This window comes from Aphelocoma coerulescens (genome assembly GCF_041296385.1).
Source record: "Aphelocoma coerulescens isolate FSJ_1873_10779 chromosome W unlocalized genomic scaffold, UR_Acoe_1.0 ChrW_unloc_scaf_3, whole genome shotgun sequence".
In the NCBI taxonomy this organism is placed as follows: Eukaryota; Metazoa; Chordata; class Aves; order Passeriformes; family Corvidae; genus Aphelocoma; species Aphelocoma coerulescens.
This window is the reverse complement of record NW_027184082.1, coordinates 2,983,748-2,998,399: the sequence shown is the minus strand read 5'-3', so window position 1 is coordinate 2,998,399 and position 14,652 is coordinate 2,983,748.

The following is a 14,652-nucleotide window of genomic DNA, read 5'->3' as shown; positions in this document are numbered from 1 at the left end:
GGGGCAACATATTCTGTGTTAAATACTTTAAAAGGTAAACTGAGTCAAGACACTGTGGATGTGATCGGAGCTACAGGGGTAAGTGAAACAAGGCCTTTTTTCCAACCTTTAAAATTTAAATTGGGAAAACACTGGGTCACTCACCAGTTCCTGTATATGCCAAATTCCCCAATGCCATTGTTAGGCAGAGATTTATTGGAAAAATTGGAAGCAGAAATTAAGTTTTCCAAGGAGGGGGGAGTGAAAGTTATAATCCCAGAATCTAAAATTATCTAAGCAGCTGCTATACTTGTACAGGAATGCCATGGAAAAATTCCCAAAGAAGTTGAAGAGGCTGTCATTCAAATAGTGTGGGCCAATGATTCTCCTGGGAGATCCAAAAAAGCTGAACCTGTGAGTATCACACTCAAAGCAGAGGCTACACCAGTAAGGCAAAGACAATATCCTCTGAAATTAGAAGCTCGTAAGGGATTGGTACCTGTGATTGAAAAATTTCTCAAATTTGGGTTGTTAGTGGAGTGTGAATCCAGGTACAACACACCAATCTTGCCAGTAAAGAAAGCTGATGGTAAAAGCTACAGGTTGGTACAGGATTTGAGAGAAATCAACAAGATAACAGAGGACATACACGCAGTGGTAGCGAATCCTTACACACTTTTGGAAACACTAACCAATGAATTAGGGTGGTTCACAGTTTTAGATCTCAAGGATGCCTTTTTCTGCATTCCTGTGCATAAGAATAGCCAAGAACTCATTGCTTTTGAGTGGGAGAATCCAGAAACAGGGAGGAAGACCCAGCTCACCTGGACAGTTTTACCACAAGGATTCAAAAACAGCCTGACCATATTCTGAAACCAGCTGGCAAAGGAGCTTGAGGACTGGAGGAAACAAGAACCAGGAGGAGCGGTTCTCCCGTATGTTGATGACATCTTGATAGCAGCCAAGACACAAGATGACTCATTGAGCTCACTGTAAGTCTGTTGAACTTTTTGGGCCAAAGTGGGTATCGGGTCTCAAAAGAGAAGGCACAGGTTGCCAGGGAAACAGTAGTATACCTGGGCCTGGAAATTTTCTGTGGACATCGACAACTCAGCAGAGAACGGAAGGAAGACATCTGTCGACTTCCAGAGCCCCATACCGTAAGGGAGATGCAGGCCTTCCTGGGAATGGTGGGTTGGTGTCACCTGTGGATATCAAACTACGGTATACTGGTGAGACCTTTATATGAGGTCCTTAAAGCAGCTGAAAAGGGGACAATTATGTGGACAGAGAATGCCAGGGCTGCATTTAAACCGCTGAAACATTCCTTCATGTCAGCCCCAGCTCTGGGGCTGCCGGACTTGACTAAACCTTTTGAACTCTTTACACATGAGCAACTGAATGTTGCTCTGGGGGTACTGGCACAGCACCTTGGAGACCAGCGAAGAGCTGTGGCCTATTTCTCAAAACAACTAGACAATGTAGCCCAGGTTTGGCCAGGATGCTTGAAAGCTGTGGCAGCAACAGTCCTTCTGATACAGGAGGCCCGTAAATTCACCCTTGGGCAGCACATTGTCGTGTATGTACCCCATGCAGTGATAAATGTGCTGGAGCAAAAGGAGGGACACTGGCTCTCCCCTAGCAGGATGCTCAAATACCAATCTGTGTTGTTAGAACAGGATGATGTTACTCTAAAGACACCTTCTGTGATAAACCCTGCAATGTTTTTATCATCCACGTTACTTGACAGTGTGCCTGAGCATGATTGTTTGCAGACAATAGAGGAAACTTATTCCAGCAGACCAGACCTGAAAGATGTTCCTTTGAAAGATCCAGACTGGGAATTGTACACTGTTGGGAGCAGCTTCATGAGAAACGGTAGGAGGATGACCGGTTATGCCGTAACCACCTCAGATAAAATCATTGAGGCAAAAGCCTTGCCTCCAGATGTATCATCACAGAAAGCTGAACTCATTGCACTAACGAGAGCTCTAGAACTGAGCGAGGGAAAGAAGGTGAACTTATGGACTGATTCCAAATATGCCTCCAGTGTTGTTCATGCCCACGGAGCTATTTGGAAGGAACATGGCCTGCTGACTGCTAAAGGTAATGAAGCTAAGCATGCTAAACAGATTCTTGCACTTTTACAGAGCATTTGGAAGCCTACGGAAGTAGCTATCATGCACTGCAAGGGTCATCAAAAAGGGAAAACGGCCCCCGAACTGGGAAATCGTTTTGCTGACGAAACAGCCAGGGGGATTGCAGAAAAAGGCATTTTTGTAGTGGTACCACAGAAAGAGATAGATTTGTCATCATTTACCTCAAAATACGATCAGAGGGATCACAAATTAATTATGTTCCTTAAAGCTGAAATCAAAGAAGGTGGGTGGGCTGTTACCCCGGTAGGACAAGTCATAGTTCCACCCCTGATCCTTTGGGAAATAGCCCAATGAGAGCATGAAAGTACCCACTGGGGAACAGAAAATCTTTTAAAACATTTGAGGAAAGTAGTGATAGGGAGAGGAATGACTGATATTGTACAATCTGTAACAAGCAAGTGTGAAACCTGCTGTAAAAACAACCCTGACACAAGCAAGAGAGTTGTGTTAGGAGTGACAAAGACAGGAGATCTCCCGGGAGATTATTGGCAAATAGATTTTGCTGAGATGCCACGCAAAGAGGGATGCAGGTATATACTGGTACTGGTTGACACCTTCAGTGGATGGCCTGAGGCTTTCCCCTGTAGCACCAACACAGCACAAGAAGTAGTGAAAGCTTTGCTCAATCATATAATACCAAGATTTGGGGTTCCTTTGGGAATGTCATCAGATAGGGGACCACATTTTGTTGCAACAGTGGTTGGGGAAGTTAGCAGGATTTTGGGACTTACCTGGGACCTGCACACACCATACAGGCCCCCAGGCAAGTGGCAAAGTTGAACACATGAATGGGACCCTCAAAACCCAGATTTGCAAGATTTGTCAAGAGACATCCATGACGTGGGTTCAAGCCCTGCCTATAGCCTTGCTGAGAGTCCGCATACAGCCAAGGCGAAGGGACAACATCAGTCCCTATGAAATATTATATGGCAGGCCATACCAGGTTCCACATATCCCAGGGGAAATTCATATGAGAGGTAAAAATGATTTGCAAAAATATTTAATGGCTCTGAGTTCCACTTTGCAGAAGCTCCAGAGATTCGTCGTGTTATCCAAACCAATAGGATTGGACACACCTGCTCATCCATTCCAGCCTGGAGACTGGGTCTATATCAAGTGGTGGGACAGCGACCCCTTGCAAGCCAAGTGGAAGGGACCATTCCAAGTTTTGCTGACCACTTCTACTGCGGTCAAGGTTGCAGGCAAGGGACCGTGGATTCACTACTCCAGGGTGAAGAAAGCTTCTGCTCCCGAAATCACCAAGAAGACAGAGACTGATACAAATCAGAAAGATGCAGTCTAAACTGTTTTTTACATGTTTGCTGTTTGCCCAACTGGTAACCATGGTTCAGGGTTCACCCCATGATTTGCATAAGACTGGTCCAAAATGTGTCCAAAATTCTTGATAAGAGCGATTGCTGGATCTGTACTCAGTTACCACCCCTAGATGGGAAGGGTCACTGGCCATTAATTAGCATTTTAATAGAAGAATTAAGAAAGATTTGGATGAAATTTGGAAGGAAACTCAAATTCTACATGAAGTGGCTTCTAAAAATAACACTTTAAAATTTGATCATATTTTTGATACCCTCACCTCATGGTTACCAAACTGGGCCTAGGTAAAAGAAATATTCATAATAGTTGTAATTGTAGTTATTATCTGTGTAATTTCCTGTGGAGCAGCCGGTTGTGTAAACCGGTTCTGCAGATAAAAAAATAGAGTAGAGTAGAGACTAGACAAAATAGAGTTTTGTTAGTCTCTTAAAGGGGGGAAATGATGCCATGAAGATTTTTGCCTTTTCTTTTATACCCGTTATACCTTTTTACAACTTCTGTATTCCTAGTGCTTTTTGCCTACATTCTTGGACTTGTTTGTCAAGCTAAGAGACTAAACATTTTAGAAGCTTTGTAGCTAGAGATCAGTGTGCCCTAGACCCCAAGGTCATCTCAAGAAGAAATTCTGTAAACCAAGATAGAACCATCCAGGGGAAGGTTCCTTGGGGAGGGGGGCTCACTTGAGCCTCTCATTGGGGAATCTTTGATAGATATGCTAATTAGTAAAACCTATAATGTTATACCCAATGTTAGGGAGGGAGAGACACATAGATAGACTCGGCGGGGTGCATCTTGATGCATCATGACCTGGACGTGTACACCTAAGGATCCTTAAAATAAACACCAAGGTAAAATCCCTTTTCCCCTTCTAACCGTGTATGACTCTTGATTTTAAGACCAGGAAAAGGCATCAGAATGAGTTGGTATTTCAAAGGGGGGGATAAATTGATATTTTGAAAAGAGTAAGTTGGAATAGAGAACCCCTGGAAAAATGGGACAACAACCTAGCAAATTAAGTTCAAATTATAAAAGGGTACCAGAGGATATACCCCAAGACAGTCCCCTCGGGGTCAAACTCGAGAACTGGGAAACTGATCCTTCTACAAAAGGAAAAGATAAAGTAAAAATGATTCAATTCTGCATGAAAGAGTGGGTAAAAAAGGAAATCAGACCTGATCATGTTTACTGGCCAAAATATGGGTCTGATGAGGCATGGATTTGCCAGGCTCTAAATGTATTTGTAAATTCAAAAGAGCCATCTAATCCTGAGGAGGGAGAATATGCTTCTTGCTGGACAGGAGTTACAAAACCTCTGGGAACCAAAGTCTTTAAAATATCAGAAACCCCAGAGGAGAAGCAAACAGAAGAGAAAAAAGGGTGGGACCCCTTAGAGGTATTGCCTCCGCGGCCAGTGCCAGAGGCTGCCCTCCTCCCCCCGGCTCCGGCCTTTCCCCCGGCAGCCCTCCCGCCCCAATGGAACTGGGAGGGAGCCCTGCCCCCGCCCATGCCAGGGATCCCACCCTTCCCATATATCCCGGGAATCCCCCCACCCTCAATTGAATCAAGGGAAACCTCACATGTCCCGACTTCAGCCCCCACCTCTCCTGCCTTGAGAAACTCGGCTTCAGCCCCGGACCCCGCCTCCACCCCTTGCGCTCCGGTATATTTGGCTTCAGTGCCAGACCCCACCCCCACCCTTTGCACTCCAGAATACTTGGCTTCAGTGCCAGACTCTGAATCTGCCTCTCCTCCCCAGGGGAGTTTGGTGCTTTCTTCCCAAATAAACCCTCTTCTTAACGAAGGAGCACCATACCAGAATACAAGAGATGCCATTAAGGCTCCGAGGCAGCCCAACAATCCCTCCATTGCTAAACAAGCAGAGGGAAGCTGGGAAATCCATTTATTACCATAAAGAGAAGTGCCTATGGGAGGAGGGGGAACTGGCTTTGTGAATGCCCCTCTAACCTCTACAGAGGTTAGGAATTTCAAAAAGGAAATTAAAGGATTATTAGAAGGCCCCATAGGTACAGCTGAACAGTTGGACCAGTTCTTAGGTCCCAACGTTTTCACTTGAGAAGAAATGCAATCAATAATGAAAATAATATTCTCCCAAGAGGAAAGAGAAATGATTAGAATTGCTGGAATCAAAATTTGGGAAAGGGAAAATCAACAGGGTCCACCCGGGGATCAGAAAATGCCCATTACACTTCCTAACTGGAACCAAAATGATGAAGCTGGGAGGGGACATATGAATGATTATCATAATTTGATAATCAAAAGAATAAAAGAGGGGGCACCCCGAGGACAAAATGTCAGAAAAGCCTTTCAGGGGCAGCAAGAGAAGGAAGAAACCCCGACTGAGTGGCTGGAGAAGCTCCGAAAGAATATGAAACAATACTCTGGGATAGACTCGGAGTCCCTAGCAGGGCAAGCCCTGCTAAGAGTTAACTTTGTCACTCATGCCTGGCCAGATATTAGGAAAAAACTGGAAAAAATAGAAGACTGGTATGAGAAACCATTACAAGACCTAGTAAGGGAAGCTCAAAAGATATATGTCCGGAGGGATGACGAAAAAGCCAAAGTGGAAGCAAGGATCATGATAGCCACTATGCGGGAAAGTACCTTCCAAAAAAATCTAAATCAAAAGCCCTCCAGTACCACTCCTAAACATTCAGGGTTCAGAAATGGGGGAAGGGAGAAAAGTAAAACTTCAGCACAGTCAAAATTCCAAGAACAACCCAGGGATGCCTGTTTCTATTGCAAGGAAGAAGGGCATTATAAAAGAGAATGCACCCAACTGAGGAGGGATCTAAAAATATTTCAAGAGACATACACAGTAGAAAAATAGGGAAGTCATGGGCTCTATTTTTTTGGGAGATAAATAGCATCTGGAGCCTTTGATAACTTTAAAAGTAGGCCCCCAAGAGGAAGTATTAGAATTTATAATTGACACTGGGGCAGAAAAGTGTCGGGGTCTCCTCCCCCCGCCATGTAGCCCTGAGGGGAGACACGGGGTTTCCCTGCCCCTGGTCAGCCTCGTTCCCCATTTGGTTGGTTTGTGTTCCCCTGCACGGGCAAGGACCCTCGGGCCCCCGTGACTGTAACAGTTCCTCGGCAGAGCCCGGCCATGCGCCTGGAGAAATAAACATCTCTGAAACATCTATCAAGAATCCGTCCATATATATTTCTTTTCCACGGGACTCCTGGTTTGATATAGGCGTGTTACAGTATCCCCACTGCAACAGAAAAGACTTGTGTGATGAATATTCCAAAAGGGTGTGATGTAAGTAATGATATGGTAAAAGTAACGGGAGCAAAGGGGGAAGGATTTAAGGTCCCTGTCATTAAAGATGTGGTCATTGAAGGGGAAACAAAAATAGGGATATGGTATGTTTTGTTAGTTCCTGGGGCTGGCAGCAATTTATTGGGAAGGGATTTACAGATCCAGCTGGGGATTGGAGTCATACCAGAAGAAGGGAAAATGATGGCCAAAGTGTTAAAACTTAGCCAAGAAGATGAGGAAAAACTTAACAGAGAGGTTTGGGCTGGGGAAGGGAATAGGGGTGGACTAGATATTGACCCCATAAGGGTCACAATTGAAAAAGAAGAATGTCCCATTCGTGTATGTCAGTACCCCATATCTTTAGAAGGGAGAAAAGGCTTAAAACCAGTAATAGAAGAATTAATAAAGGATGGGACACTGGAACCTTGTAAATCCCCTCATAATACCCCTATTCTCCCAGTAAAGAAATCTGATGGAAATTATAGATTAGTGCAAGATTTAAGAGAAGTAAGCAAAAGAACATGAGCCTGCTACCCTATGGTTCCTAATCCCTACACTCTTTTAAGCAAAATTTCACCTCAACATCAGTGGCTTAGTGTGGTGGATCTTAAAGATGCCTTTTGGGCTTGCCCACTGGCAGAGGAAAGCTGGAATATTTTCGCCTTTGAATAGGAAGATCCAAACACGGGGAAAAAGAACCAATTGAGGTGGACTAAACTGCCACAGGGGTATTGTGAGGCCCCAAATTTATTTGGGCAAACCTTGGGAGAAATATTACAAACCTTCCCCACTCCCCCAGGAATACAAATTATCCAATATGTAGATGATCTTCTAATATCAAGAGAAGATAAAATTAAAGTTAAAGAAGCTACTATAAAACTTCTAAAATTTCTTGGGGAAAAGGGACTAAGGGCATCAAAAGTGAAATTACAGTTTGTGGAATCAGAAGTAAAATATCTCGGCCACCTGATAAGCAAAGGTAGCCGAAAACTAAGTCCTGAAAGAATTACAGGGATTTTATCCCTCCCTCCTCCCTCGTCAAAGAAGGAGGTTAGGAGACTGCTAGGGCTACTGGGATATTGCAGAATATGGATTAAAGGATATACACAAGCAGTAAAATTTTTATATGAAAAATTAACAGGAGAAGACAATATACAATGAACCAAAAATGATGATGATAAATTAGAAAAACTGAAGTTGAAACTAGCCTCAGTACCAGCCCTAAGCTTACCCTCACTAGAAAAGCCCTTTCATTTATATGTGAATGCAGAAAATGGAGTAGCTCATGGTGTATTAGTCCAGGAATGGGGAGGGGTGAGAAGACCAATAGCTTATTTATCTAAATTATTGGACCCAGTAAGCCGTGGCTGGCCAGTATGCATTCAAGCCATAGCAGCTACCGCTATTTTGGTGGAGGAGAGCCGTAAGCTCACCTTTGGAAGTAAACTGATTGTATACACACTCCATGCAGTCCGAAATGTGCTAAATCAAAAAGCTGAAAAATGGTTACCAGACTCCAGGATATTAAAATATGAAGCAATTATGATTGACAGTAATGGTCTAACTATAGAAACAAGCAAAAGCCTCAATCCAGCCCAATTCCTGTATGGGGAACCAAAAGATGACCTGGCACATGATTGCTTGGAAATTATTCAATACCAAACAAAAGTTCGGGAAGATCTAGCAGAACAAGCCCTCTTGGAAGGGCAAAGAATATATGTGGATGGTTCATCCAGATGCTTGCAAGGAAAAAGAATGTCAGGATATGCCTTAGTCGATGGGATAAATATGCAGACCATCGAAAAAGGAAAACTACCTTCAAATTGGTTGGCACAATCTTGTGAATTATATGCCCTAAAAAGAGCACTGGAGCATTTAGCACACAAAAAGGGGACCATATATACTGATTCAAAGTATGCCTTTGGAGTAATACATACCTTTGGAAAGATCTGGGAAGAAAGGGGTTTACTAACTTCAAAGGGGAAGGAACTGGTACATGAAGGCCTGATTTCAGAAGTTTTGGAGGCATTAAAACTGCCTGAAGAAATAGCCGTAGTGCATATCAAAGGACATCAAAAAGGGATGACCCCAGAAATAAGAGGGAATAATCTGGCAGATCAAGAAGCCAAAGATGCAGCAGAAAATGGGACTAAACGAATTATGTTAATCCTGACCCCAGAAAGGGGAGAATTGGAAATCCCCAAATTTAGTGAAGAAGAAGAAAAGGAATTATCTAAGATAGGGGGAGAACAAGATCAATCTGGAAAATGGAAACTCCCTGATGGGAGACAGTTACTTAATAAGCCACTCACTAGGAGAATATTAGAAGATATGCATCAAAAAACTCATTGGGGTACTCAAGCTTTGTGTGATCATTTTTTAAGAAATTATGGGTGTATTGGAATCTTTGGGATAGCAAAACAAATAACTGGGAATTGTACAACTTGCCAAAGAGTGAATAGGAAAATAATGAGAAAAACAACATTAGGAGGCCGTGAGTTAGCTCTGCGACCATTCCAAAGTATCCAAGCAGATTTTACTGAACTTCCCCAAGTACAGAGATGGAAGTTCCTATTGGTAATAGTGGACCATTTAACACATTGGGTAGAAGCAGTTCCTACCACTAGAGCTACAGCTAATGTAGTATGCAAAACCCTTCTAGAACAAATTATTCCCAGATATGGAATGGTTAATAAAATAGACTCAGATAGAGGAACACATTTTACATCCAAAATCTTACAACAAATAACTCAAGCCTTGGGAATAAAATGGGAATTACATACCCCCTGGCACCCACAAAGTTCAGGCCAAGTAGAAAGAATGAACCAAACTTTAAAAAGAACTTTGACAAAATTAATGATTGAAACTCAAATGTCATGGGTAAAATGCTTACCTTTGGCCCTGTTGAGAGTCCGAACACAGCCCAGGTCAGACCTGGGAGTATCACCTTATGAGATGATGTTCGGATTACCCTTCCTTACCACTCAACATGAAACAGCCACTTATGAAGTAGGGGAAGTAAGTGTCAGAAAATATGTCACCACAATTGCCAGAACACTTGAAAATTTGCGGCTGAAAGGAATGATCCCTCAAACCACAACTTTGGAGTTCAAAATTAATAATATCCATCCAGGGGAATGGGTACTAGTAAAAACATGGAAAGAACAATCTTTGACTCCACAATGGGAGGGTACTTTTCAGGTTCTGCTGACGACTGAGGCCGCAATCCGGACCAGGGAACGAGGGTGGATCCATGCCAGCAGAATCAAAGGACCTGTAAAAGAACCTGAAGAATGGACTGTAATATCCAAACCAGGTGATACCAAATTGATTCTTAAACGGAGGCCAGGTGGCAATGAACTAGAACAATCTAAATAATCCAAGGGATATGCAAAGAATCACACCTAACTGAGAAGTAAAAGCCAAATTTATATCAGTGGTTTCAAGTGCCCCTGGACAAATTCTGAGACATCTTGGGGAGGAATATTCCCACTTCAAATGGGAGGGTTGGGACTGTATCAAACAGGGAACTCTCATGTTCTGATTCTAGCCTGTGACTTGTATTAAGAAGGGGGAGAATCACAACTTCCATCAGGGCCACATCATATACCCTGTTTGAATCATTCTAACATGGGGCATGCCAGCCAGGTCAAATATAAGTGTTTAATCTGTGAGAAAATTGGCATCTCACACCATCGACACCCTAGTTGTAAAGAGTGTCAAGCACAAAATCGACCCTCTATCCAGACAGAATCATAAGCAACAAAAGCAATAACTTTGCTCTGCAGATGGGAATTACTAGTGCCTGTTGAATGGGAAATACCTGAGATACGATAAGATACTACAGTTAAAAAAGGTGCCAAAAGAAATTTGCCTAAACGCTACAAAGGAAGTGACAAAGAAATAGAGGGCAAGACCGGGTTGGCCACTGTATTCGCCACCGAGAAGATCCAATACACCTGCTATGGGTTGCAACCTCATAGGCAAAGGAGGTGGGAGTATAAGCCATGCCGGACCTCTGTTATTCCTTCTTTTGTCACTTATCCTGGTCCCTTTCGGGACACCTGCAAGACCATGTTACAAATGCTATCGAAAGCTCTACATGGAAAGACACCGGGGCTTCTTTCTTATTACTCATACCCATATCAACAGTCACTGTTATGACTCGTCCAAATTAGGTATTTGCATGCATAAAGGGGAAAAATATTGGATTACAGAAAATTTAGGAACAAGTGGAAACAGACTAGGAAGTAATTGTCCAAAAGGAGAAAAATGGATTATCTTCACAGCTGCCACCAGGGGAACAGTCCAAGATTTGGTAAAAGAACAAGTGGTAAGTAAAAATACAAAGCCAGCACAGCAACCTCGCCCTATATTCACCTCACGTCAGGAACTGTATGCAAAGCTTAAACAACAGTCAAAAGAGGAAAAAAACCCCAAGGTTGGGAAAAGACCTGTTTGTGGAATTTGGGGAGAGGATAGGTAAAGAACTTAACATAACCAACTGTTGGGTCTGTGGAGGAGCTTTAATGACAGAAGAATGGCCATGGAAAGGTAGCAGCGTAGGCCCGGTAGAACTCCTTAAATGGAACCGGACAAATATAAGAGGGGGGAACCGACCTGAGGGGTGGATTTTAAGTTCAACAGTGATAGGGGAAGAATGCCTCTGGCGAACTGGGAAAAATTTTCTTAATGAAGTAAGAAACACTCCCTGTAAAAGGTATAAAGTAAGTAACAAAACTTCAACGTGGTAGGTCCCAGAAAAACCAACTTGGTATTGGGCTCAGAAAAAAAGAAAGGACTGTGTACATGATAATGAAATTGGACTCTTTCAGTGTAATGACACAAGGAAAAATCCTTATTTTGGAATCCCAGAAATACCCAAATTTTGGGAGAATATAAATCAACAAGAAGGTGATTATTGGAAAGCACCAGATGGCTTATTTTGGATATGTGGGAAAAGAGCATACCTGAGACTCCCTTCACATTGGAAAGGGAGTTGTACACTAGGAATCATTCAACCAGGGTTTTTCCTTTTACCAGAACCAGAGGGAGATCAATTAGGAACACCTGTCTATGAAGACTTCAAAAGAAATAAAAGAGATTTGATTGGAGGATTCCAAAAATGGAAAGATGAGGAATGGCCCCCTGAATGAATATTAGAAACATATGGGCGAGCTACCTGGGCACAAAATGGAAGTTGGGGATATCAAACCCCAATTTACATGCTGAATTGTATCATCAGACTCCAAGCTCTTGTAGAAATCATAACCAATGAAACAGCCGGTATTCCAGCTGGTGATGGGGTCAGCGGCTCTGACCCAAAAAGAGGTGACCGGTCCGGGGAGATGGTCTCAAAAGGAATCGCCTTCCCAAGGCCCGGTGTCTTCCCTCAGCTGCTGGCAGGAGGGCCCTTGCAGAGACCGTCAGCTCTTTAGTGATTATCAGCTCGTGATTCCAGCTCAGCTCTGCAGGGCAGCCTCCAGGCCAAGCCAGACCAGAGAGAGAGACGAGAGGCTCGTGTGGCTGGTTCTGCACGAAGGTAGCTTTATTGTTGGTCCCCTCCGGTGAAGGGGAAAGCCAGGGACGAGAACCCTCTCTGAGAGCCACAGGGGCCAGAGGGCTTGCTTTTATAGGGATACGGGGGATGGGTGAGGACCAATGGGTTACAAAGAATCTGCATAGGGTCACCTAAAGGATTGTGGGTCTGTCTTTTCTTGCCGTGACTAAAGAAGTGGTTGTCTTTCCAGGGAGTCCTGCTGTCCAATTGAGCAATCTCCTTATCTCAGCAGAGATCCCTCCAGGGCAGGGGCTGGGCATACCCCACAACTCCCCCTTCTGTATTTATTAAAAAGGCATTCCCAGCAGCCTTTCTGCAGCAAAGTAGGAGGCAAGAGAACATAAGTAACACAGTAATAATTACAATGACTAACCACAAATCTCCCTTAATCAAAGATGCAATCCATCCTGTTATTCCCCATTGTCCAAAAAGGTCATTGACCCAGTCTAGGCTCTTATCTACTTTTAGGTCATCGAGGCAGCGGTGAGGACAGCATCAACGTAGATACATTTTTTTTTGGGCAGGGATGGGGCTTCTGAGAGGGAATATAAGCAAGATCTGTTACCTTTGTGGTGAGAGGGGAAGTTTTGGGGTTTAGGGAGGTTTTACAAGGGTTGAGGGAAGGGGATATTTCGGGGTAATGAGGGGTGATAACATATAAACTAAGGATCAGTTTTTCAGGCTGTGTCTGACCTACGACTTGACTTTTGCCATAGCTTCTTGTTCAGCTTTCTGATTCGTCTGCTGCCGTGTGGTGGGACGATTTTTCTCTGGTTGGTGGGCATTTGGCGACGTTTTCATCTCTGTGCAGAGCTGGTCTGGTTTTGGGGAGGTCCTGTATTTGACTCAGGAGAGTTCTTGTTGGTGTTTGTAGGAGCAGTGTTTGCAGGGCGTAGGTATGGTTTTATACTTTTTCCTGGGAACCACTTTGGGCCGGATGGTAGCTGGACACAGGCATAACCTGTCCCCCAAGTAATCAATTGGAAAGGCCCAGAGACCTGGTGTGATTCTGGGTCCTTCACCAGCATGGGTGGCTTCTCTGTGAGCTTAGCTTGGGTTGAATTTGAGAAGTGGCGGAGTATTGGGGGGTCAGGCTCTGATGATGTACCATTTAGGAAGTTAATGAAATAGAGAGCCTTACAGAGTCTTTCAACAGGAGACAAGATTTCTGTTTCTCTCCGTTGCTGATTGAGGACTCTTTTGAGGGTTTGGTGGGTCCTTTCTAAGATGGATTGTCCTGTGGGATTGCTAGGTATGCCTGTCTTGTGTTTTATTCCCCATTGGTTGAAGAAATCTTCTAACTTACAAGAGGTGTAGGCAGGCCCATTATCTGTTTTGATTTCTTCAGGGACTCCCAGGGTGGCGAAGGCAAGGAGAAAATGCTTGATGACGTGAACAGCGTCTTCCCCTGCATGGGCTGACGCAAACACTGCCCCAGAAAATGTGTCAACTGACGCGTGCACATATTTAGATCTCCCAAAGGATGGGAAGTGTGTTACATCGGTTTGCCACAATTGGCAGCTGTTCAGACCACAGGGGTTGACTCTGGTACCCATAGATGGTATTTGGTAATTCTGGCAGTTCGGGCACGTTGCAATGATAGCTTTTGCTTGATCTTTTGAGAGCTTGAATATTCTGACGAGGGCAGGAATGTTTTGGTGAAAAAATGCATGTGACAACTTCGCCTGGGCAAAGATGTCAGGGATGTTTGCAGTCTCTGCTGGCATGGCCAGTGCATCTGCTCTCCTGTTCCCTTTGGCAATGGGACCAGGGAGGTCAGTGTGTGACCTCACATGCATAATATAGTAAGGCTGTTTTCTGTGGGAGATTAAATGAATTAATGTAGAGACCAATTGGTATAATTTTTGGTTGGAGACCTCTTTTAGAAAGGCATGTTCAGCCCTCATAGCTATGTCAGCGGCATAAGCTGAATCTGTGACCAAATTAAAAGGTTCATCTTTAAACTTCTCAAAGTCTCTGACAACAGCTGCTAACTTGGCAATCTGTTGAGATCCCTCTACTATTTGGATATCAGATTCCCATTTTTGGGTTTTGGGTTGCCTCCATGTCATGACAGACCGCTAGGACCAATGAGACCCATCGTTAAAGACAGTCAGAGCTTTGAGAGGTTTTCTACTTTGGATTAATTTTGAAATCAATATAAAGGCTGCATCACGGTAGAAAAATCTATGTTTTGGCATGTGGATGGAAATTTGGCCTGTGTAGCTATCTAGGGCTAACTGGAGGCTCTCATTGGCCAGGAGCAACTGCTTTAGATCTTCAGTGGTCAATGGCAAGTATATGCATGTGAACTCACCCCCTGCAAGAGAGCGGAG